The 26,633-nt window shown below is 33.3% G+C and overlaps 1 long non-coding RNA gene across 1 annotated transcript; it reads left to right on the top strand.

Moving 5' to 3' along the window:
- The first annotated feature begins 6,023 nt into the window (after nt 1-6,023).
- LOC132667950 (uncharacterized) lies at nt 6,024-16,317 on the top strand. Its single transcript, XR_013555661.1, has 3 exons — nt 6,024-6,278; nt 15,935-16,031; nt 16,216-16,317. It is a non-coding gene; the product is annotated as an uncharacterized LOC132667950 (long non-coding RNA).
- The last annotated feature ends 10,316 nt before the right edge of the window (nt 16,318-26,633 follow it).

Raw genomic sequence — 26,633 nt, 5'->3', positions numbered from 1 at the left:
TCTCAGTGATCAAATATCACATTCTTACAGTTTCCATATTATGATCATTATGGCAAAAATGTTCATCTGCTTTTACTATCCAATATTTAGTTGGATCTATGTTCTAGTCCCAGATTTAAATGTGTAAATTTTGGGTTTTCTCCCAAATGCAACATGCATTTCACCGGATTCTTTAGGTTTTAAATGTAAATCTACTAGAGGTTTGACCCAATGCATTTTGTGTTTCTGCTTGGCTGGAACATCAACTTCTTGCTATGAAATGAGGAATCCTTTGAATCTTGAAAAAGCCTAGAATTATTTTTGGAGATGCTGATCAACAACTTGAATTCCACAACTGTGAAAAAGCCTGTTGATCAACTGTCTTTTCACACAGCACAGGAGATTAAATCATGTAGAATATTAGAAATGTACAGATAATTTAAATAGAATTATTCCAAGGAAATATCCAAATAGTTCATTTACATCAAAATGTACATTGCTTAAAATTAAGTATAGAAAATAATTTTTTCAGTATATATAAATGATTTATATATTCTGTCTATAAATAGATTAATAGTATGTATCCCAAATTATAAAGAGTGGATCTCTGTCTCTTTCCCTCCCTCCACCTACCCTCTCTTCACCCTTAAAAAAACATAAAAGAAAGACTTGTTTTCACCAGTCAAGTGCTTGTAGGTAATCTGACTAGTATGATCCTTTCCTACTTATTCTGTGCCATATAAATATTTTATAAAATATAGGTCCAATATAAAACATTTAAGATTATATCACATAATATAGAGGTGCTATTCTATATTTTTAATAAATTAGCTTTATATTTTTGTTAAAAGTGGTCAATGTTAAAATTATTTGATACTAACTTATTCCTGATAATGCTTGTTAGAATGGCCCTTGAATTTTTATCACAAGCTTTAACTTTTCCAGAGTACCATATTCGAATATCTTACTACATATAGGACAGCGTCTTAAATCATGCGGTTAATTTAAGTAACTATATATTAAACATCAGTAGCCTCTCATCTTCTGCCATCCTCTGTATTATTTCCTATTTCACCTAAAGGTAATCACCATTACCTTTCTAAAATAATATAAATAAGCTAAAACCAACCAAGAACCCCCCATTACTCCCTCTGCTTCATTAACTTACACTAATCATTGTCCAAATTTTCTCAAACCTACATCAGAAATGTACTTTAAATATGGTATAACTAATTAATGTCTTGGCTTAGATCCTCATAATCTCTTATCAACAATAAAACAATAGCTTCCTAAATGATATTCATGCTACCAAGCTCTCCCCATTTATCCATCTTCTACTCTAGAGCAATCTGATTGTGTCACTACCATACTTAAAAACAAAACGAAAGTGTTAAATATCTTCAAGGGTAGAATGTAAAATAACTTAGTTTCACTGTTGTTGCTGTTGTTCAGTCTTGCCTTGCTATAACTTTTTAGGCCGTTCCAATTGTTCATTCCACCCATATACAATCTTCTTATGTTTTACATCTTTACACTCGCATGATGCTCTTCAGAATGGTTTTTGAACCCGTTTTCTTGTTTTTTATTGTTACTAATAAAATAGTTTATTTGACACAAATTTTACCAGTCTAAGTGAGCTAAATGGTTTTCCACATTTTATTGCAAGAGGATTGCAGTGGCTAAAAGTATAGTAGTGAATATCTTAGAGTTCATTATTAATGTGGTTTTGTTAAGGTATACCTGATGAGATAACTACATATGAACAACAGGTGAATGGATAAAACAATAAAATACAAAGTGAATGACTTAGCTGATAGCCTGTATTTTTTAAATTTCTTCCTTTTTATGTGCCCTCAACGTTTTAAGACATTAACAAAGATAACAATTCTATTTTATTACTTATAGTATTACTATTTCTTTTTCACCTGCTAGTTTCAATTGGGATTTTATTTTGCATCAAAATAGTGGCCGCAACAAAGAATAAGTGAATTAATTCATATAAGAAGACTCTTTTAAGTTATGTATACTGTTAGATTTGTATTTATAAGTTTACAGCCAAAAAAGCTGGTATACTTATACAAAACAAACATACATAAATATTGCCAAATATTATTTAATCATTGGATATCAATATTTCTGATAAGGTAAGCATATAGCATGGTTAATATTTAGAAATGGGAATCTACTAAGATTATTTAAGCTAATGATATTTTTCATGAATATTCCTTTGTCCTGTTTTATAACAATGACATCTACTTTATTTTCTATTCTTAGCTTCAGTAGTTTAAATTTTTTTTTTAATGTTTTTTATTTATTTTTGAGACAGAGAGAAACAGAGCATGAACGGGGGAGGGTCAGAGAGAGGGAGACTCAGAATCTGAAACAGGCTCCAGGCTCTGAGCTGTCAGCACAGAGCCCGACGTGGGGCTCGAACCCACGGATCGCGAGATCATGACCCTAACCGAAGTCAGACGCTTAACCGACCGAGCCACCCAGGCGCCCCCTAGCTTCGGTAGTTTAAATCAACATTTAAGAATTTAAATGTTGTTCTTACTTAGAAGGAATTCAGTGTATTTTATGCCAGTGAATTTTTGGTTATCTCACTAAGGAAGACAGCCAATTAGAACATATTAATCTACTTTTAAGTATACACTAAATTAGTTTTTGAGTATTTATTACTAGAAATCATATCCTCAAAAAGTCACAGAGTACGTGTTTTTGCTTGTTTGGTTTTTCAATCCATAAAAATCCTGCTTCTAGCTGTGAGTTTGGAGAATCCTGCCAGTTCATACTGAATCCAGAAATTATTTCATAGTACAAGCTAAAAACCAGACTGAAGCTCTCACATAAAACATGTTTTTCCATTCATCAGACTAGTTTCTCTGATATGTATAAAAGCAGATTCAAATATATAAATGTATAGGTCTGTTAGTTGTAAATAGTGACTTTGTTCTTTAGAACTTTATTTTCTGCAAATATCCATTCATCTCCAGAGGCCTCACCTTGGCATCATCAGTCCTGTTGACATATAGCCAGATGCTTTCCTGAGGATTTGATCCTTGTAAGGACACCACATGAAATTTTGAGCCACCTGTTATGTGAGAAGATAAAACAAACAGTCAGCACATATGTTAAATATTCAAACATTATTGGTTTCTCACAGGAAACTCTTTTAGTCAAGTTGAAATTATGTACTCATGAAGGAATACAAGAAAAAGAAAAAGATAAATATTTATGCAACAGCACTTTAGAAGTAAAGCTACTTTAAATAAATTCACTGAAGCTATTGTATTGGGATTTGATTATACTTAATATTATTACACAACATCTTGGATATTCTTATAATGGATTTGAAACCTGCAAGAAAGAAAAAAAGAAAAGAGGGAACCTTGAAGGAAGAGGTCTGGGCTTCAGATCTCAAGTTGCCAACCAGGTGATTTTGGATAAGTCACTTTTATCCTTCGCACTTCTGACTGTCTCATCTATAAAGTGAGAATAAAAAAATACATTTTTCTACCTATTTCAAAGCTTTATTGGAGATATCCAATTGAATACTATATTTGGCCATTTTAAAATAAGATGTGGTTGACAAATAAGTGAAAAGTACCACTAGAAATTGAAGCACTTCTCATTGTTGAGATGCATATTTTATTTAAGCATAAATAGGATGCATATATATATATATGCATATAAGCATATATATATATATATATATAGGATGCATATATATATGCATATAAGCATATATATATATATATAAATAGGATGCATATATATATATGCATATAAGCATATATATATATATATATATTTTTTTTTTTTTTTTTAATTCTGTGACAGCACCTAGAGGCCACCATGGGTGAGTAGGCAATATTGATGTCAGGCATCATGTATACTTTTTACTCATTATATTATCTTTATAATAATTCTTGGAGATTACCAATTTCAATAAACTCTCTGATCCTCAATTTCCCAAGTGAAAGAATTCAGATAACTCTATATGATTCCAACTGAAGACCATATATCCATCAATATTTATAATATTTTCAACATATGTTATGTACATGAGAATATAGAGATTCAGAATCACAATGAGGAGCCAGAAGTTTAATTAATGGAGGCTAGTCATGGAAATGTTTATAATATAAGGTCGTATATGGGACACATTTTTCAAAGGTATGACAGACAAATTTTAGAGCAAGATGAAATCATATGCAGGATTAGAAAATAACTGAGAGTATAGTCTTTTTTGGAAAACATTCATTTTTCTTAATAGTATAATCAAAAATGAAGACAATAGCACTTTAGACACTTTTGTTAAATCAAAGGGTACCATGTAAATCATTGTACTGGAACAATAGGCCTAAGCCAGGACTATCTAGGCAAACCAGGATATATAGTCAAGAAAATAATGTCATTTCCTTTTAGAAGAGAAAGTAAAACATCCACATTTTTTACTCATTCTAAGGAAATAGCATATTCATAGATATATTTTTACATTTCAGAGTTACAGATTGTTTCAGTTGTGGTTTGCCTTGTAAACATACCTTACAAATAAATACTCAATTTGCATTGTAGCAGTAACTTTATGCACACTACCAACTTAAAAAACAGCTGTAAATTCCACTTTTTTTTAGTTTGTATTCAATCTTATTAAACTAGTAAACATATTATTAGTCAATTATGCCTAAAGCTATCTTTCCCCCTATTCATTTTAGTATTTATTTCAATGAGTATTATATCTATTTAGAATTCATTTTCAATTCATTTCAAATGGTACAAGCCAATCATTCAACTATTTCCTCTCACTATATTGGTATATTCTGTATTTATTAACATAGTGCAAATGAGATAACTTATTCTTTCTTTTCTTCCTTCTCCCCTTCCCCTTCCTTGTTTCCTTGTTCTCTTTTTTCCCCCTATTCTATCTCTCTTTTTTAGCAAGATGTTTTTTATCATGAAGCAAGTTAAATATTTCAGGAATATAATATTCTTTTCAAGTTATTTTAAATATTTAATATATCAGTAAAAAATGTTTTTCTGAAAATAATTCTTCTAATATCCTCTATGCCTTGTCTCATGATTTGTCACTTGCCAAATAACACATTTACTTTAGATTTAGAGCTCTACCTTGCCCATAGACTAATTTGAGTGCTCTCGCTCTCTGAACATGCACACAGTTTTTGATTGACTTCCACTCAACCTGTTGGTGGACAATCCTCCCATTCATTCCATATTGGCAGGTTTCAGTATTACTCCATTCATTTCCTGTCCATTTCCCTTGTTTGAATAATACATTACATGGACAAACATTTTTTCTGCTCTGTTAGAATCCTCCTCCTCTTAGGAAAAGAATTAGCCTAGTTTGATGGAAGATGTTTGGTTAAATTGCTATTTGAACTCAAAAGTTTCTAAGAGAATGACAGATGCCAGATGGTTGAGGGTTAGACCTAGCTAGAGTCTGGAAGGTACAGATAAGATCCAAATGCTTCACTTTTTAGTGATTTGCTTTCTCTTCAATTTTCCCACATTATTCAAATATTAATAGGAAAGATGTTCTTAAAAGCATGCAAAAGTGAGATGAAAAACTTGCTTAGCATAAGGGAACACCTTGTTATAAATACTCTGGTGATTATAAGAGTCACATGTTGCTAAAGACATTGCATAAATATCATCTCAGGCTTATAAACAGTGAAAACTATTTTGCATAAAAGAAATAATTGAGGAAATTTTGTCAATTGGTAATTAAACTCAATAGTTGCCAAAATTGAAATTGGTAGCGCTGTTGTTCTCTGATCTGTGTCAGTGGCCTACCATGTTAGAAAATGCTTCTTAAATCTTATCTTTGCCATTGCAGTCAGTTTTGCCGTATTATACATTGAATTTTCTCAGGAAATTAGGTAAACGATGTTTCTAAACTATGTTTATTAATCTTGTTATAAATAAAAATACTACAAATTAGTTCAATGTAGTAATACATTCAAAATTCAAAGAATACATTTGAAACAGCTGTTCATACTTGTTAAAATTTCATTTCAGCTGTGAGTGTACACCTGGATGGACTGGACAAAACTGTAGTGAAGAAATAAATGAATGCGACTCTGACCCATGCATGAATGGAGCTCTTTGTCATGAGTCTTCCATTCCTGGGCACTTTGTATGCCTGTGCCCACCCTTTTATACTGGAAAATTTTGCCATCAACACTATAACCCCTGTGATCCACTCAGTGACCCTTGCAGAAACAACTCAACGTGCTTGACTTCGGTTGATGGAAATCATTATTGTGTGTGTAGAGAAGGTAAGAGCCTATATTTGTTTTAATGTTATATTTCACTTTTTTGTCTGTTTGGTTTATTTTGTTCTTATGGTATTATGACTCCCTAAAAATGGGTGAGAGAAAACTTACATATATACATTGGAGATGGGGGAGTATTTGACTCCAAATATAGGTATATAAACAGACCACAGAAATAATCTAAAAAGTTAACTTAAATAGCATGATGTTGGGGGGCCAGGGGGAGTGGGTGAGGGAAAGGCAAAACTTCATAGATTTGGGCTCTTTTTTTTTTGTTTTTTAAGAAATCTTCTCCTATTGTTAATAGCTTCTTTTTCTTGAATTTTGTCCATGTAGTGTTCCTTACAATAGCAGTTAGTTAGAAATGAGCATAGATAGAATCTAGGGTAATCAAATGCTTCACTGTAACTTCCCTCCTGGAGGGATCTATGAACACCATTTATGTCTGCTGTGGTTGCTAAGCCAGTATCATGTGACTCTTGTGGCTACTTTGTGCGCTAAAATAGAGCCTATGAAAGGGATAGAGGACGGGCAGATCACAAAAGACATTATTGGAGCTCCAAATCCAGCTATTCCTGAAGTGAGTAACTTCCGGCTTTCTGGGTCATATCAAGTTATTCAAGGTGCTTGATTGGGATCTCTTCAGATGTAACTGAAAGAAATCTGATTAGTGATCTGATTAGGTGATCTGCATAAATGTTTACTGCTCATGTATTGCTGACTACTCAAGAGCTATTACTATCTTCAGCAGGAATGCTTCTATCATAAAACTAGCACATTGTCATTATAACTGGAATGTGTTTGTCATAAGCACAATATAAAAACCATGTTGTGTATAAAAGCCTACAACTGTTAGTTATTTTCTAATGCCAACTTATGGGTTCATGTCTCTTTCCTTGTTACTGATTCTACTAGAATAGATGTTTATTACAATTAAGGATAGTGCTTCTTTACTCTTCTGTCCCAAAAGGTCAGCTTAGACTGTACCAATTAATTGGTATCTTAGTCAAAGCTGTTTTTGTTTGTTTTTATGAAACCTCTAGAAATTTCTGACGTATAAGAAAATCTATTGTAAGGATATAGAGGCAAGTCCTTGAATGTACATACATGACAGAAACTTCTGGACCTTAGGAGGGATTGGAACTACAAAGTGGAAAGCCATTAGCAATTGTTTTTGCAAAAATGACATGGGCTGTATAAAACAAATAATATGGGCATATAAGGTATATGGATAAATGTTTGCAGGAATGATTCAGGAAAAGCAAGATAGGAAAAAATGTGAGGGGAACACCTAATACCCTGAAACCCTCAGTAATTATAAAGTAAATAATTTAAATGAAGAATTTTCCTTTTAATAAATGTTGAGTGTGAAACTTTATGAAATATTATTCAATAGCAAGGGAGGAGCTGATTTATTTAGCAGGATTACTCTGTGATGCTTTACTTAGCCTACTAATATATTCTCAGAATAGAAGTAATGGATAATATTTATTGAGAGGCAGTAGCCTATTTCCTCTATTAAAATAAAACCTCCTCTATTTTTGCCAAAGACAGTTTTCTACAAGACAGGTATATTTTGGGGGCATGTTATTTTTTTCCATATAAATTTTTTGACAATTTATTTGTAATTCACAGATGTACTTAATGAATTTATATAATCTAGTGAGATTCCTTTCCTGTTGAGGGATGAAGGAAAAATAAGTTCAGAGATATCATAAAACCTTATCAACTATCATATTAGTAATAATATTTTCTGACCTCATGAACATCACAAAAATATCTTGAGGACAATTTAGATTTATTTCATCTTGTATATTAGTAAAATCTTGTTGGTTTATTTTTTTTCTTGAAAATTCATCGTTCTACTTAAGGGTTTAAGAGAGATATGAGCACTGAAATCAATGCTTTGGACAGAGTAGTGGGCTGGCACAACGAATCATGTGTTTCTAACTGTGATTCAGCACAAAGAGATATTTGAAGTGTACATCGTTTCTAAACTATTTTGCTTCATATATATATTTATGTATACATGTATATGTGTGTGTGTGTGTATATATATATATATATATATATATATATATATGTATTTGAAACTGAAATTTTTTTTGAAACCTAAGGAAATGTAGGAGTAAGTTTCTGTAAATGAGATCTAACTACTGTAAAAAATGTTTACTCACTATTCCCTTTAATACTTCAACCTCTGTAGCATATCATACTGAAGCCTGTGACATTGCTTTAAAAAACTACCTCAAAATATTAAAAAGAGGGTGACTGTGGAATAGCTTAGACACTATGCCCTGAGTTACTTTAATACTTGTTGTTTGAAAAAGTATCTACGTCAAAGGCATCATACTATTTTTTTAAGGAAAATATTCTGATCAAATTCAATTTTGAAAGTACTGAAATTTAAGGGCCACCTGGGTACCTCAGTCTGTTAAGCATCCAACTCTTGATTTCAGCTCAGGTCATGATCTCACAGTTCTTGAGAGATTGAGTCCCATGTTGGGCTTTGGACTGATGGAGCAGGATTAGTATTCTCTTAGAATTCTGTCTCCTTTCTCTCACCTCCCCTGCTCGCACACACTCTCTCTCTTTCTCTCAAAATAAATAAACTTAAAACAAACAAACAAAATAATAAAAGTACTGAAATTTAAAACCATGAAGAATTCCAAGACTTAACCTCATATATAGATACAGGATTTAGAAGCTCCACTGGAATTCTTTGCGAGCTGTTAGTGTTTGCTAAGTGCCTAGGATATAGGGTATCATGAGGAAAGAGATTTAAGGCTTAAGGTCTTGGAGTTCAGCATATGCGTTTTTGAAATTCTGTTCACAGTTTTTACTCAGTCTGTGTGGTCTATCACAATTTAAATATGAATATAAATAAAACCTCAAAGCCAGAGTAGTAATGTGACTATGTACTAGATAACTAAATTATAAATGGCATTAAAATTCACTCTGAAGAACAGCAACTAGAATAACTGATACTATGATTCATCCCAAATAGAATGCTTACCAGGTAAACTACTTTGGTTAGTGTGATTGAAACTTAGAGTCAAAACAATCTAATCCATTTGGGTACAGTGTGAGCAACTTAAAAATTATAAGTGTAGTAAAACACCAGAACTATGGTGATCATGTTTTGCAAGAGAAAGTAAAGGCAGTGCTTTTGTCTTCTGTTTAGAACTGAGGTAAGTTAACTTTATCCCTATGAACATTCACCATTTTCTAGTGAAAAATAGGTAGATAGAAAGGTGTCTACTAGTAACAATTCAATACAGGTTTGTTTTGTATCTAATCTTATTTGTTTAAATAATTTCTGTGGTAAAAAAAAAAATAAGTGCTTTAATAAATATAAAAATAGCACATAGAAAGACAAATATGATTCTTCAAGATTCCTGGAAACAAATGGGTTACTTTAGGTACCTTATATAAAGTGTTAGGTTTTGGTGATTTAGTATGCAATCAATTAGCTTACCTCAACATTTATGCTATATATATATATATATATATATATATATATATATATATATATTTTTTTTTTTTTTTTTTTTTTTTTTTTTTTTGTCTCTCTGAACTATGCTCTGCCCAATCTTGCTAATAGATGTTGGTAGGGTTCTAGAAATCTAAAAATTGTATTCTTTATTAACTGATTCAACAAACACATATTGATTTCCTACCATGTGTCAAGTCTTGAAACAGGTTCTGGGGAAATTAAGCATGGCAAAGACACACCCTCAAGGAACTTAAGTTCAAGGAAAGACACATAAATTAACTAACCATTAAAGTACCACGTTCCTACTTTGTAGATGCAAAGGTTGTTATGGAGTGTGAGAGCTCTGAGTTATGTTCCACATGATTCATAAGAGGATCCCCAGCAGCCTTGGAGCCTTCATTGCCCGTCACAGTAGCCTACTCATTAAGCCCCTCTCTCCCCTGTTTTATCTCCCCACTCCCTTGCAGGAATTCCTGGGATCACCTCTCAAATAAGCTACCTGAGTACATATTATTATCTCATATTCTTATTTTGGAAGAGCTCAAGCTAAGAGAGATAGAAAATTCCATCTCTCTGGCAATTATGATTGATCCACATCAGCATGGGACTGGAATATTGGCACTGAGAGCCCTTCCTTGGAATTGACACTAAGGAAAGAGGCTTCTTCTTTTTTCCAGAGTTTTTCAGTGGATGCAGCCAACTCCATGTTCTCTTCACATGGAGATCTGAATTCACTAGGAGAGAAGTGTTTGTGAAAGAATAACTCATCCTGGCAGTTCCTATGGTTCTTTTATAAATTCTACAGACTATGGGGCATCCTTCCAGCAAATGCCATTCCTTCTATCTAGCTTAGTATTTTTGTTTATATTGTATGTGATCAAAAGAGTGATTTCTAATGCATATAGTAAAGGGAAAGAGCTAATAAAGTTCAAGAGGTTGAACAAATGCAGTTCAACTTCAGACTGGTAGAAATGAAATATAAGAATGGCATGAGGGTTACGATACAGAGGTAGAGATGACTATAGATAAAATGCATGTGGATAAAATGAGTACAGCATACAGTGGAGTTATTAGTATGTGTGTGTACAGTGGGAGACCTAAAATCATTTCAGCTTAAAGTATATTTTGTTTTTCATACTCTCTTTAGGAAAGCTTCTTTATCTTTCTACTTTGAATTATATCTTGGTTTGTAGGCAAGGACACCACCTTATCCACTACTTTTAATTTACAGGGCTTAGTTTCCAAATGTACCCACTTCATCCATATGTCTCCAAGGTGAAAGGAGCAAAAGTTCTTTTTTTTTTAATTTTTTAATGTTTATTGATTTTTGAAATACAAAGACAGAGAGTGTGTGAACTGGGGAGGGGCAGAGGGAGGGAGACACAGAATCCAAAGCAGGTTCCGGGCTCTGAGCTGTCAGCACAGAGCCTGATGTGGGGCTCGAATTCACCAACTGAGATCATGACCTGAGCTGAAGTCAGAGGCTTAACCAACTGAGCCACCCAGGTGCCCCAGAGCAAAAGTTTTTTAAAATGACACTTTACAAAGGATTAGAATGTGGCAAAGAGTACTTGTAAAATATCACAGTGGAAGGAAGAATCAAATCATTTACATGTACTGTCGATTTACAATTGGGATTCTAAGCATGATGGATTTGTAGTACCAGAGGAAGCAAGTAGTTGCATTCAAATGTGTCTATTACTCCAACACATATACAATTACTACGTAATGCCATGTTACCTGAGGTGTATAATTCCAAGCACCAAATAAATGTGTCACTTGACAATATAGTTTGTCTAAATTAAAAATTACTCTTTTTGAGAATTAAAAATATGTGCTTATGTTGGTAGCATGTATCTATTAGGTTTAAAGAGCTGTAGATATTTATATTGGGGAAATTCTTCAGAGAAAATATATATTGTTGCTAGTTAACTTTAAAAACATGTCAATAATTTATTGTATTTTAAAATATTAGCTTTAAGAGGTTCCTGGGTGGCTCAGTCGGTTGAGAATCCAACTTCAGCTCAGGTCATGATCTCATGGCTCATGAATTCGAGCCCCGTGTTGGGCTCTGTGTTGACAGCTCAGAGCCTGGAGCCTGTTTCAGATTCTGTGTCTCCCTCTCCCTCTGCCCCTCTCCAACTCTCTGTGTCTCTCTCTCAAAAATAAATTAAAACATCAAAAATTTTTAAAGAAAATTTCAGCTTTTATACTCATTTTTTTTAATTTTCTTAAAATCAGTGTTAAAACCATATTAAGCCTACTAGAAATTAGTTCTGTCTTTTCTATTTCATAGAGTTAAATGCAACTGTTTTGTAATAGTTGGTTAATTTTTCAAGACAATGCTAATATTTGTATTATATTGTTTTAAAATAAAAATAAAACAATATTTTAAAAAAAATTCTGACTTGCCAAGAGAAAGTATCTTTTTTGTTGTAGTTGTTTTCATAAAGTTTTAAAATCTAGATAAATTAAAATTTTTAAATAAAAATATAGGGACACCTGTGTAGCTCTGGTGGTTGAGTGTCAGACTCTTGATTTTGGCTCGGGTCATGGGTCGAGCCCCACATAGGGTTTAGTGCTGAAAATGCAACCTGCTTAAGATTCTCTCTCTCTTTCTCTTTGTCTCTCTTTCTCTCTCTCACTGTCTCTCTCTCTCTGCTGCCTCTGTCCCCCACTTATATGCCCTCTCTCTCTCTCGGAAAAAGAAAGAAAAAAGAAAAATAATGTCTTTCTAATGCTTTTGAAAATCATTAACTTTTAATATTTTTAGTTTTTATTTTAAAATGTATGATTTTAACACTAACTTATTGAATACATAAAAGATATGCTCTAGTTTTCCCCCTATTTACTTTCATTCCTAGTTCCAAGTGGTATTACTTCTAATGGGAGAGTTGTCAAGGTATAGCCCTGAATAACAAAATGTTTCTTAATCGAGTTTCACGAAAATCGAACTATTGTTAATGTACTTTAATCTATGATATCCCCGGGGCGCCTGGGTGGCTCAGTCGGTTAAGCGTCTGACTTCAGCTCAGGTCACGATCTCATGGTCGTGAGTTCGAGTCCCGCATCGGGCTCTGGGCTGATGGCTCAGAGCCTGGAGCCTGCTTCGGATTCTGTGTCTCCCTCTCTCTCTGCCCCTCTCCCGTTCATGCTGTGTCTCTCTCTGTCTCAAAAATAAATAAACGTTAAAAACATTAAAAAAAAATAATCTATGATATCCCCTCTAAAGAATCATGTGAAAACGATTTTTTTTAGAAATGAGAAAATATTAAGTGATTTTAAAGATTATGCCTATAGTTGACACTGATTTGGCTCCTAAACATGAACAGTAAGTTTAGTAACTTACCATTATGCTTTAGAGGATGAGAAAATGTAAAAATATTTATTGATTAGTCACATGCATTCTCTATGACAATGTATAAGCAAGACATTATAAGAAAATCAGTTTGTGTATAAAAAACCCTATTGCAGTTAATAGAGTCAGCTTAATAGTCTGGATAGGGATAAATAACTGGAGAGTAGCATGGAATGAATTAACTGTACTTATAAAGTTTTGACAGACTTTTAGTTGTCACTGCATATATTCAAAACAAATACCCTTCACACGAATGAATATCTGCTTCTAACACCAAGGACTATGGAAAGTATAGTTTAGGACTAAGTATGTATACATTTTTCTCCTTTAAACCCCCCAAACACAAGCTTTCTTAGCAAAGCTTCAGTTTATTTTAAATGCACTCTGTGTCTACTTTATTTCTTTCTCCCAATGTCTATTGAATTGTAGCAATCTAATTTCCTCAACCCATTGACATGTTGCTGGTTGGTAACAAAGCTCCATCTCAGAAATGTCAAACTAAATGAATAAGGCAAAATCACAAGCACAAGGTTATTCTGTGAGCTGCCTGAGTTTCCAGGTTCTGAATGTTCTTCTGATTTATCAGCCCAGCTGAACTCAGGGAGGTACACTGGCACCACTTCTCTAGCTAGCCAATGCCTCTGAGTTCCAGTGCCTCAAACGAACACTTCTAAGAAACAGCTTAGTGTCAGAAGACTCTACCTCCTAGAGAAAGCTAGTCATGCTTGAAGTAGGAATAGTGTAATGCATCCACTGTTCTAAGTCTTTAACTTTTTTTACATATATACGTTAAAAAAAGCTTATTATGTTATTTATAACTATGCTATAACAGTTACAATTTAAATAGGATAGCATTATTGGATTGATTGATGAATGGTGAAATGTGTTGGAATGATACCCTTGCTTACCTAAAATTAGGAGAACCGTATTAACTTGGAAATAACTCTTTTTAATTTTATTTTTAATACTGACAATACAAACCTAGTACATGAATGAAATTGTAAGCATGAAACTTCAGAACTTAACTTGTAGGCTTTGATAATTGAGTAAGAAAAAAATAGGACAAATTAATAATGATGCTTGTACTAAAGACTACCTAATCTGCTAGACACATAGGCACTGTAGGTTTCTTCTGATAAGTGTTTCATAGTGCATCTTTATTCTGTCTTTCTACTTCTAACCTATTGTCATCTCTATATTTAAAGTGAATTTCTTTTAGAAATCATGTAGTTGGTTCTGTTGTTTTATTTAGCCTGGCTGTCACTGCCTTTTATTGAAGTGTTTTTTTTAAACCACATTTGATATAAATATTGGTGTATAGTGGCTCTAAATGAATCATCTTGCTATTTGTTTTCTACTTTCTATGGTACCATATCTCTACTTTGTTCCTTTTTACTCTTGCCCTCTTTTGGATTAAGTAATGTTTAAGTTTCCATATTATCTCCCACCTAAAAGCAGCCAGATTTTATAAGAGGTAATACCAGCTTTCCAAACTTCCAAGTAGAAGCAGGTTTGCCACTTGACTTGGTGGTAGACACCACAGAGAATGGCAATGGCTAATAGCACGACATGAAAGGATAAAGTAGGACAAGCCCATGTTCTCTCCTGGGACTGTAAATGGGGAAGTGTAGAGGACATTCCACTCAGCAGTAGATGCTGAAGCTAAAAGATCATGATAGTAGAAATAGAGACCAAAGAAGCAGTGCTATGTCATCTCCATGCTGATATTACAAATGATTTGAAACTTTCAACGTGAAGAGATATTTGAAGATAGAAAGAGGAGGAGAAACTTTATGAGATAGAACTGTGGTAGGAAGATGGCCATTCATGGGTCCCTAGATCATGCTCTTTGAGATCCTAGCCTATATGCCAATAAAAATTACAGGTTTTATAGAACAACTTGAATGACATGTTCTTGAAACTAAAAAATCTGAGTAGATATTGTCATTTGTAATGTCAGAAATTTGCAATTATTTGGCACTTAGTTATAGCACTGGAAAAGTAAGATAAAGGAAAATCCTCTTGTTTCATACATTCTCTAACTAGTATTACAAAAATATTAGCAAGAAAAATGAGTATAAGACTATATTTCAATTTACCTAGTTAATATAGAACTATGGAAATAATTGTTTAAATTGTCATCATAAATATTAAAATATTAAATGCATTTTAAAAAGTGATATACTGATTTTTTTTCTGACGCAAGTGTTGAAATAATTACAAGTGCCTCTCATAATTCTGTACATTTTTTTTCATGTTCTTTGTTTTTTAAAAAAAATAACTGGCATGTGTTTAAATGGATGACTGATTATGTAGTTATGGATCAAAATAATTTGTTTTCTTTGAATCACTTGGATATGGAAAGTAATTAAATAATTTGCCTCATCTGCTAACTGCCTTGAATAAATTTGATTGCTGAAGCTCAATTTTATGTTAAGATCAGCCGTCACATTAATTCATTTCCTTCCCAGATTGTTTCAGTTCTTCTTGTTCAAACATTTAAATACCTTAAAACAACAGCAACATTAGCAACGACCCCACTTTCCCAAAGGATTGAGTAAAATATTCCTCCCCTGATTCTTTCATTTGAACTCATTAATTAGAAACTAACATAATTTTATTCATATGTTATGTGAAATAGAGTTATATGAGAGGCCATAGATGAGGTGTTTTCTCTTTCTTTATTTAATTCTTTTTTCCCGTAAACTTCCACTAAGAGCATATTCTCCAGACTCTTTACCACTGACTGATTTTCACACTCTAAAGTGAGGATTGCTCATCTATATCCATCTCATCTTTCTGCAGGATTTGAGGGTGAACATTGTGAAATTAATGTGAATGAGTGCTTCTCTCTTCCCTGCCAGAATTATGGTGACTGCGAAGATGGAGTCAACAATTTCAGGTACAGAAAACCCCAAAATATCTGGATTCAAGTTTATGCATCTAGATGTATCTAAATATATCCATGTTTATAATTTCAGTTAAACAACATTTCTGGTTATTAACAATTTGCCATGCTACAATTATTTGAAGCTTTGACTTTGTATGTTTATATTAATGGAGTCATTAAATGTCTTGTTTAAAAGATGTATTTGCAGACCTGGGTTTTCTGGACCTCTATGTGATCTTGATACAAATGAGTGTTCTTCTAGACCTTGCAAAAATAATGGAACCTGCGTGGATCTGTCAAACAGGTTAGAGACTACATTTACTGATTTAGTTATTTTATATACATGATATTTAAATAGTAAAGTGAACATATATGCACCCATCATTCAACTTAAGCAGAATATTCCCAGTATCCTTAACCCAAGTACTTACTTGCTTAAACCCAAGTACTCCTCTACTCTTCCATACAATTGTATTGAATATCATGATTTTTGTAGTTGTTCAAGATTTTATTTTGTGTTTGTTTTTTAAGTTTTATTAAAATTTCAGTTAGTTAACATACAGGGTAATATTAGTTTCAGGTATACAATATAGTCATTCAACACTTCCATACATCACCTGATGCTCATCACAAGTGCTCTCCTTAATCCCCATCATCTATTTAACCCATTACCTTGCCTTTAACATACACTATCAAGTTGGGGCACATGAGTGGCTCAGTCAGTTGAGCACTGGACTTCAGCCCAGGTCATGATCAACTTCAGCCCAGTTCACAGGTTCGTGAACCTGTGGGGCCCTGTGCTGATGGCTCAGAGCCTGGAGCCTGCTTCGGATTCTGCACATCCCTCCCTTTCTGCCTCTCCCCCACCCATGCTCTCTTTCTCTCTCTCTCTCTCTCTCAAAAAATGGGTGGCGCAGTCGGTTAAGCGTCCGACTTCAGCCAGGTCACGATCTCGCGGTCCGTGAGTTTGAGCCCCGCGTCAGGCTCTGGGCTGATGGCTCGGAGCCTGGAGCCTGCTTCTGATTCTGTGTCTCCCTCTCTCTCTGCCCCTCCCCCGTTCATGCTCTGTCTCTCTCTGTCCCAAAAAAAAAAAAAAAAAAAAAAAAAAAGTTGAAACACTTAAAAAATATACAGCATTAACCATTTCATTTGTATGCCTGCCTCAATAAAACACTTAGCTTGCATATTAATATAAGTGAAATAATATTGTGTATCATCTTCAGAAACAATTCATTTTGTTAAATATTTCTGCATTATTCATGTATCAGTTGCTCAGTTTTAACTGTTGTAGAATATTCCATTTAAACATGTGCCAACATTTGTTTATCATTCTCCTGATCATAGATATCTGGTTTATTTGACTCTTCTTTCTTAGACATAATAATATCATTTCGGTTTTCAAATATTTCCCCAATACACAAGTACTAATGTTACCTTAGTTTGGTATCTAAAAATGGAATAATTGCACTTTGAGTAGATGTTTTCACATGTATTATATCATTTTTTTTCAATTCACTTTGAAAATGGAATATTCACACTCTTAACAAAAGTGAATAAATGTCCCTATTTACATTCTTACATATTTCATTTGGGCTTATCTGCTGTGTGCAAAATTGTATCTCCTTGTCTGTGTTTTTTTTTTCTATACTCCCATCATAACTTATGACTTTAAGCATTTCTTCAGCTATTTCAAAATATTTAATTTTTCCATCCTAATGCAATTTTTAAGTTTATTTATTTATTTTGAGAGAGAGACAGCCTGAGTCGGGGAGGGGCAGAGAGAGAGGAAGAGAGAGAATCCCAAGCAGGGTCCACATTCTCAGCACGATGCTGCAGACGGGGCTCAGACTCACAAATCCATGAGATCATGACCCAAGCCAAAACTAAGAGTCAGATGCTCAACCAACAGAGCCACCCAGGAATCCCTAATTTTTCCTTTCTAGAAATGTCTATTTATGGCATCTTCCCATTTATGTTTTCTTCTTATTGATTTGTAAGAATCTTTATGTGTTTTAATTATTACTGTTTTCATTAGTTGTACTGTATGTACTAAAAATATTCTATTGATTGTGGCTTGACATTTCACCATCTTTATGATGTTTTGAGTGCTAAAATTTAATTTTAATCTAACCAAATTAATGTGTGCTTATGGGTTGCATTTTTCATCTTGTTTAAAATGTTTACACTGCTTAAAGAAAAGCTAATAGCTATTCTTCTCAAACTATTCCAAAAAATAGAAGAGATAGGAAAACTTCCAAATGCATTCTATGAGGCCAGCATTACCCTCATAAAAAAAGAAAAAAACAGATGAAGACACAACAAAAAATAAAAGGAAAAACCGAAAATATTAGCAACTCAATTCAATAATAGATTTTTAAAAAACTGTTGGCCATGATCAAGTAAGATTTAATCCAGGGATTCAAAACTGCTTCAATATTTTTAAAAAAGTTTATTCTATGACAAAAAGATGTTGCTTAGATTTCCTTTTAAAATATTTAAAGTTTTTGGGTAACTGGGTGGCTCACTTGGTTAAACATCCAACTTCTGCTCAGGTCATGATCTCATGGTTCATGAGTTCAAGCCCCAAGCCCCTCATGGAGCTCTGTGCTGACAGTTTGGAGCCTGGAGCCTGCTTTGGATTCTGTGTTTCTCTGGCTCTCTACCCCTCCCCCACTCACTCTCTGTCTCTGTTTCACTCAAAAATGAATAAACTTAAAAAAAATTTTTTTTAAATAAAATAAAGTTTCACCCTTCACATTTAAATCAATTTATCTGGAAAGTGTGTGTGTGTGTGTGTGTGTGTGTGTGTGTGTGTGTGTGGTATGTTGTGCGTGTATAAGGTAGGAATCTTACATTCATTTTTCCATATGCTATACCAATTGTGCCTGCTATATGTATTGCATAAGTTCATCTGTTACTTAACTGCTTGGCCTGACCTACAACACCTTCTTGGTTGCAGATCAAATCCCTATCAATGAATATGTTTATTTCTTTGCCTCTATTCTGCTTCCTTATTTCAGTTAGCTATCTATGTGCCAGTACCATAAATCTTAGTTACTTAACTTTGAAATATCTCAATATTGGTAATGCAATATTTTTAATCTTCTTCCAGAAGCTTTAGTTATTTTGGACAGTTTCTTCTGTTACAATCAACATGTTCCACATAAATCCCTACATTCAAACAAGCAAACAAACACTGGGTAGAATTTTTATTGGGATTTCATTGAATTTGTAGATCAATTTGAAAAGAATTGCTATGTCTTTATTTAGGTCTTTTAAAATATCTTTCAAAAAAACAGTTGGACAAATTCAACCGGACACACATTGATTAGGATAAATAAGACTCATTTGCCGGATCACTATTGCTCTCCAGGCACCAAGGGCTACATTTGTTTATCTTAATAGAGATCTAACATCTAGAATTGCTCTCAAAATTTATATCACAACCTTCTTGAGTTTCTGATAATCTTCTATTATTTCTACTATTTTGTATGGCCATCTGGCTTTTGCACTGTCTAATCTAGTGAAGTAAATAGAAACATGCTTTGAATCACCACTCCTGTAACTCACAAGGCTTGAAGGGGACACTAATCACTACAAGTCCCATAGGGATACAGAATTGCTTTTGGTATGAAACCTTGATAAGTCTAAAGGGGCATTTCAAGATCTTCCAGTTGGGCTTTCCTGCGTAACAGTTCTTATTCCAATGTGGAAATTCTATTACTAAGTATATTGACTACACTATATATTCAGAGACTCTGGGGGAAAATAAAACAACAAAACAAAAGATGGATTTATGATCCATCTACCAGACCTAAATAAATGTGCACTCCTACTGGTGGAAAGAGTATTTCAAAGATAAGCATAAGTTTAGGGCCATTCGTTTCCCAGGAACTTAGAAGGCCTGAGTATCTTTCTTTCATCAATGCGCAATCATACTGGTAAATGGCCTCAGAATCCTCTGTGGAAACCTTCAGGAAGATACATGAAACACCTGTGACTATATGACAAGATCCTTCTTCAAAGGGACTTACTGTCCTTCAGTTGAGACCCTGAGTCCATGACATAGCATAAGTCTGTAATTGTGTAAGAGGCTAGGAATCCCTACATAAGCAAATTGAATTGTGTTTCTGTCCTGCAGACCTACATACTTAATTCTATTTATGTTTCTCTGATTTATGTGGCTATTTCCTCATTTTTAAATATTATAGTCAAGCATATCCAACAGTTTTTATCCATTCTTGGATCCCATTATTCTAATTTATACTGGGGAACCCAATTTTACTTTAACATCCCACATTCACTCCAGCCTATAAAGGACAATCACCACAAACTTCATTAAGACACTGGTGCTCCCTCACCAACCCTGTTCTTCATTTTGGTGAATAAAATGCCCTCCTGGGTGAATGCAGTTTCTTCCTAGGAGATAGGAATGCTTTCCTTTATTCTCTTGGGATAGAAATTAAGGGGCAACTGAACAGCTGACACATGATAGATCCATTCAAGCAATTTCCATAACAATAAGCCTGTGAACTTCTCCTAATATATACCAAGAACACCCTGGCACTTCCACATCACTAATCTAAGCTGAAATTAACTCCTGTTTTTGATTAGCCAATTTATCTAACACCATACCCAGGATGCTAATATTAGCACACTGAATCTTCTCTTCCCATCCATGTTAACACATTTAGCTCATTAAATTTTATATTTATTCTCCTTTGGTCTGACTACCTTAGATTCAATCCCACACATGCTCCCCAACTTTGTGACAAAACAGATTGGTGGGGTTATGCATCTCTTCTTGGGTATATAGCATAGCTGTTCCCAGTTAAGTGTTTCCATCTCTCATCAGCAAAGTTGGAATCTAACCCTTTTTATGGGCTGGAACCAATGAGAAATGATGGGGCATGAGCGAGTGAAAACTGGCAACATTTTGTAACTCAATTCCTTCAGCAGAATATAGAGGAGGGCCCATATGCAAAAACGCACAGATTCCGTAAGACACAGGAGAGGTTTAGCCTCTACCACTAATAGAGCTTAAAGTGAATTCAAAGGTTTAAGTTCCTTAGCCATATCTATCCTTTGTCTACAGGGTATATGAACTCCTTCAAAGTTACTATACAGACTATACAGGTTTGTTGTTGCTTATCAGCAACTGAAAACTCTGCTTAAAAACTAACTATTATTAATAGTTTCACATCTGTGGTTTACAGGTATTTGGCTATCATATAGGCTGGGTTCATCTAAATTTCTCTGGGACCTAGCTGAGTAGGGAGAAGAGTTTGCCAGTCTGTTGCTCCTAATGTCTCTCATTTTTATTGGACTAGCATGTTCTTCTCACAGAGTGGCAGAAATTCAAGAGAACAAGCAGAAAACATGCAAACCCTCTTAAGCCCTAGGCTCTGAAATAGTGCCCTTTATCCTTACCTGTATGTAGATCACTGTACAAAAACATAATCGTAGCCATGCCTGAAAGTGTGGGGCAAACACTCTTCCCATGGTGAAGCTGTGGCCAGGAAGAAGAGTGGTAAAAAATTAAGATTAAAAAGACAAATAAAACAAAAAACAAAAAACGCTGTCAACAAACAGAAGATAGGATCAGTAACTGGAAAATAAACTCACAGAAAATATGCAAACTGAAGCCTGGGTCACAAACTGCCTAGCATTCCCAATTTTCCCTGTGAGACTTAGGAGACAGCTCTGAGTCAGAGAGAATGAAATGAATGAAATGAATAGTAGAATCAAAATGATCTTACAAGTCTAAATGAAGGTGCTTCACATCAATTAATTTTACGGCTTTTGAAGACCACTCTTCCAAGTTCCAATATGAGATCTCAAAAGAGTTAGAGGAAGAAGTCAGACAAAATGCCCTCTGTTTAAAAGAGAACCCTGTGGTAGATTCATGAACATAAAAACTATAAGTTCATTTACAGAGAACCAAATTGATTATAAAGTTGATGTTGACTCTGCAATGTAGCTGATAAAATCAAAGTGTTTATCAAACTTAGAATATCCTAAAAAGCTTGATGGAAAATAGCCAACTACTAATGTTGAGCAGTCTGGCAACCAATATGCAGAATGCTGAAGAGTTTTTGTAAATCTTAATCTTCAAGCTTGGCTCATATATAGGAAAAACTGCTGCCAATACAATATACTGCCTGAAACAGCCTCTTCCTGACATTAAACAGATGTTGGAGGTTTCTGGATATGACATTTGACCACCTGATTACTGTTGAACTGCCTAGTACCATTATCTTTTTCCAAAGGCCCTTCCCAGGAATTGGAAATGTAAGAAAGGAAATGGAGGTGTCATGGCCTCTATTCACAGGCATCCTTCAAAGATGATTATATAATAAACAGGAAATATTTGGAACCCCAAGGCGATTTTCCTCTGAAAATGTATATAACATTATTTAGTAAAATATTATGTAAGAAAATGCCAAATCATTTTCTCAATTGTCTGTACTATTTTGCATTCCCATCACTAGTGAATGAGAGTTCCTGTTGCTTCACATTTTTATGAGGATTTGGTATTGTCAGTGTTCTGGATTTTGGCTATTCTAAAAGGTGTATAGTGTATTTTATTGTTGTTTTGATTTGCATTTCCCTCATGACATATGATATGGAGCATCTTTTCATATGCTTATTTGACATCAATAGGTCTTCTTTGGTGAGGTATCTGTTAAGATTATGGGCCCATGTTTTATTTGGATTGTTTTTCTTATTGTTGAATTTTTAGTATTTGTATATTTTGGATAATAATCCTTTATTAGATATGTCTTTTGCAAATATCTTCTTCCAGTCTGTGGCTTTTATTGTTATTCTCCTGACATTGTCTTTCACAGAATACATTTTTTTTTTCATTTGAATTAAGCCCACCTTACCAATTCTTTCTTTGTCATATTTAAAAGGCAACCAAACCCAAGATCATTGAGATTTTGTCCTTTATTTGAGTTTTTATAATTTTGCATTTTTCATTGAGTATTTGATCCATTTTGAGTTAACTTATACAAGGATTTTAAGGTCTGTGTCTAGTTTTTTTAAATTTTCAGTGTGGATGTCCAGTTGTTCCAACACCATATGTTGAAAAGAAAAAAAAAAAAAATCATCTTTTCTCCATTGAATTGCCTTTGTCTTTTGTCAAAGGTTAGTTCACAATAGTCATGTAGGTATATTTCTGAGTTCTGTATTCTGTTCCATTGATCTATTTTTCTGTTCTTTTGATAATACCACACTATCTTGATTACTATAGGTTTATAATAAGTCTTAAAGTCAGGCAGTTTCAATTCTTCAACTTTGTTCTCCTCAACATTGAGTCATTAGCTTCTCTCTATAATTGTTAGAATTGTTTTATTAATATCTACAGAATAACCTGCTTGAATTTTTATGGGGGTTTCATCAAATCTAGAGATCAAGTTGGGCAAAACTAACATCTTGACAATATTGTCTTCTTATGCATGAACATGTAGTATCTCTCCATTTAATTTTTCTTTGATTTCATTTATCAGAGTTTTATAATTTTCCTCATATGAATCATGCACATATATTATTAGATTTATACATAAATATTTTATTTTGGAGGTACTAATATAATATTTAGTGAAATTTTAGAACATATTTGGAAGAATGCATATCAACCTAAGAATAGTGATTTCTTCCCAGTAGAAAGGAATGAAAAATGAATAGGGATGTATCCAAAGGGTTTTCAAATATACATTAAATACATTTTCCTTAAAATCATTCAGCAACTTGGAAAAAGATAGAGATGTGTTAAATATAGATGATGGGTATATGGGGTTGATTATTCTAGTCTCAGAAAATTGCTTTGTTTACATTGTTATAATAAAGGCCATTTTCAATGCATTAAAATCTTTCAAAGACAAAAAAAATCATCAACAGCTGAAAAATAGGTAATCACATTCTGTTTTCCAAGAATATGTTTTTTGATACAGGACTTTCTTTTGGTGTTTTTTAGCATGTTGATATTAACTTACCATTAATTTTTTTTGAAATAATATAACAAGTCATTTAAAACCAATCATTGTATGTTTAGTAGAAATTAAACTATAGAGGCACAAATAATTAAAAATATTAATTATTATATAATGTACTTTGTTATTGCATCTATATGTTTAATCTGTTCCATTCTCTCTTTTGATTATTGAAGCTGAGGCCTGCACAATTAATGACTAATTGTTTAAAGATGAATTCCTAGAGATATGACAGCCCCAATTCAACTACAAACTATTGCAAACTGAACATTAGAATTGACATTTTCTGACTTTATTACATATGTTATCCATTAGAATTGTCTATTTAAGCCACAGTCATCAGTTTACTTAGATAACTGACAGTAATATTTAACTACTGAAAATGGACTGCTAAAGAAAGAATTCACCCTAACAATTACTATAACAGTGTTTTGTCCATTCAAAGGATATGGAATAAGGAAAATTTCCAAATGGCTTATGTGATTATCACACAGAAATCATCAACAAGAATATTTTGACCAATCAGTGTGTGATATCCATGAGTTCAGCAATTCTTTGCTGTACAAATTTGAAAATGACTGGTTAATGTATATTTAAGAGATAAAAATCAATAGATTGTTCAATAAATTGGTTGCCTAAAAACCAGTTATTAATCTAAATGACTTATAATCTACTGAAAATTTTTCCATCACACCATTGTTTCCACACCCATGTGTGGTAAAATTATAATGACATATAAAGACTATTTTAAAAGTAATCACTCTATTAAGCAAATATATTGGGTAGAAAAAAGTTGGTTTACTTTTTCTTCTTCCTTTTCCTTGAGATACACAGAATGTACAGTACCTTAAAGTAAAGCATCTTAAAGATGCTAGGTTAAAACAAAACAAAAAGTAAACTGTGCATGTCAAGCATAGCATGTCTATTATTCTCTTAGATTAATATTAAATTTGATAGTTTTTCCATGTGCAAATTTTACAAGCATTGTATTTATTTTTATTATATATGTTTTTATACTTAAATATGCTTTTATTCATTAAAAATTATAACACAGATTAAACTTACTAAAATTTTAAAATATTATTTAAAAGACTTATTTAACTTTTGTCATAAAATTTTAGTATAATAATCCTTACCCATGTCACAAATATAAATAGCTTGTTCATTTTAAGATTAAGAAATGTCATTAATTATAATGAACTATGGTTCAGGAATGCAATATAGAATTACAAGAAAGAGCTATAAATTGCTTTAAAATGAATTATAAATTCTCTCAAAATTTTAATAGCTGTGACATAGGCTGTTTTCTTAATATTTATTTATTTTTGAGAGAGAGAGAGAGAGAGAGAGAGAACAAGCCGGGGGGAGGGCAGAGAGAGAGAGGGACAGAGGATCTGAAGCAGACTCTGCACTGACAGAGCCCAATGCAAGGCTCCAACCTACAAGCCCTGAGATCATGACCGGAGCCAAAATCAGATACTCAACAAACTGAGCCACCCAGGCGCCCCAAGGCTAACACATTTTAATCATAAAGTTTTACCTGCAACAGTTTTTGTACTTTATTTTTGTCTTTGCACTCTATTTTTTATAAAATGATCTATTAGAATAAATACATATTAAATCTTAATATTACAAATGCATTTTATTTTTATTTTTTTAAATATTTTTAATGTTTATTTTTTTGAGAGAGAGCAAGAGACAGAGCTTGAGAGGGGAAGGGCAGAGAGAGAGGCAGACACAGAATCTGAAGCAGGCTCCAGGCTCCGAGCTGTCAGCACAGAGCCCAATGCGGGGCTCAAACTCACGGACTGTGAGATCATGACCTGAGCCGAAGTCATACACTTAACTGACTGAGCCACCCAGGCACCCCCAAATGCATTTTAAAATTAAAACTCATTAAAATCTATATTTTGGATCTCACAATATGACTTAATTTAACGTTATATTTTAAAGTATCTCAGCTTTCTAGAAGCATAAAAACAATTTCTTTACTTATTAACTAGTTTCTCATCTGAAATAAGATGAAAACAAGATAAAGGAAGAATTTAAGGCAGGAACACATTTTAGAGCTACAAGCCCATGTGATTATCTTACATTTTCCCTCTCCTTTCATTATGGCAATATCACTTTATGTAAAATGAAGTTACTGTTCTTTACCCCTACATTTTTTCAATGTATTGAATTTTCTTTAGAAGTCACCTGTTAAAATTCATTTTAGTTTTGGAAAAGTATGGTGAAAGCCTATCTGGAAAATTTAAGGTCACTATCAAATTAAAGGAAATTTGAGCAAAAATTGTTCCATACCTTGGCAACCTATTTAAGCTTAATTCCACTAAAACTTATGAAATAAAGCCTTGACTTTAAGTTAGAAATTTCCATGTTATCAAAAATATGTTATTAATTTCATGGCCTTAATTGTTGCTTTGGGACAGGCAATTTTTAATATGTGCATATTTGTGTTTTAAAAGTTGTTAGAATAGGGTTTCTTCAAAAGAATAAAATGTTTTAGAGACTTTTAATGTCTAACTCAATACTACCATAAGATTAACTGGGTCACTTAAGACATTAATAAAAATCAAGGTTCACTTTTATTTTTTCCTCTCAGCCTAGGTAGATGTGA

Source organism: Panthera onca, chromosome B2 (genome assembly GCF_046562875.1).
Source record: "Panthera onca isolate mPanOnc1 chromosome B2, mPanOnc1 haplotype 2, whole genome shotgun sequence".
NCBI classification, from domain to species: Eukaryota; Metazoa; Chordata; class Mammalia; order Carnivora; family Felidae; genus Panthera; species Panthera onca.
This window is presented reverse-complemented; position numbering and strand designations above follow the sequence as displayed.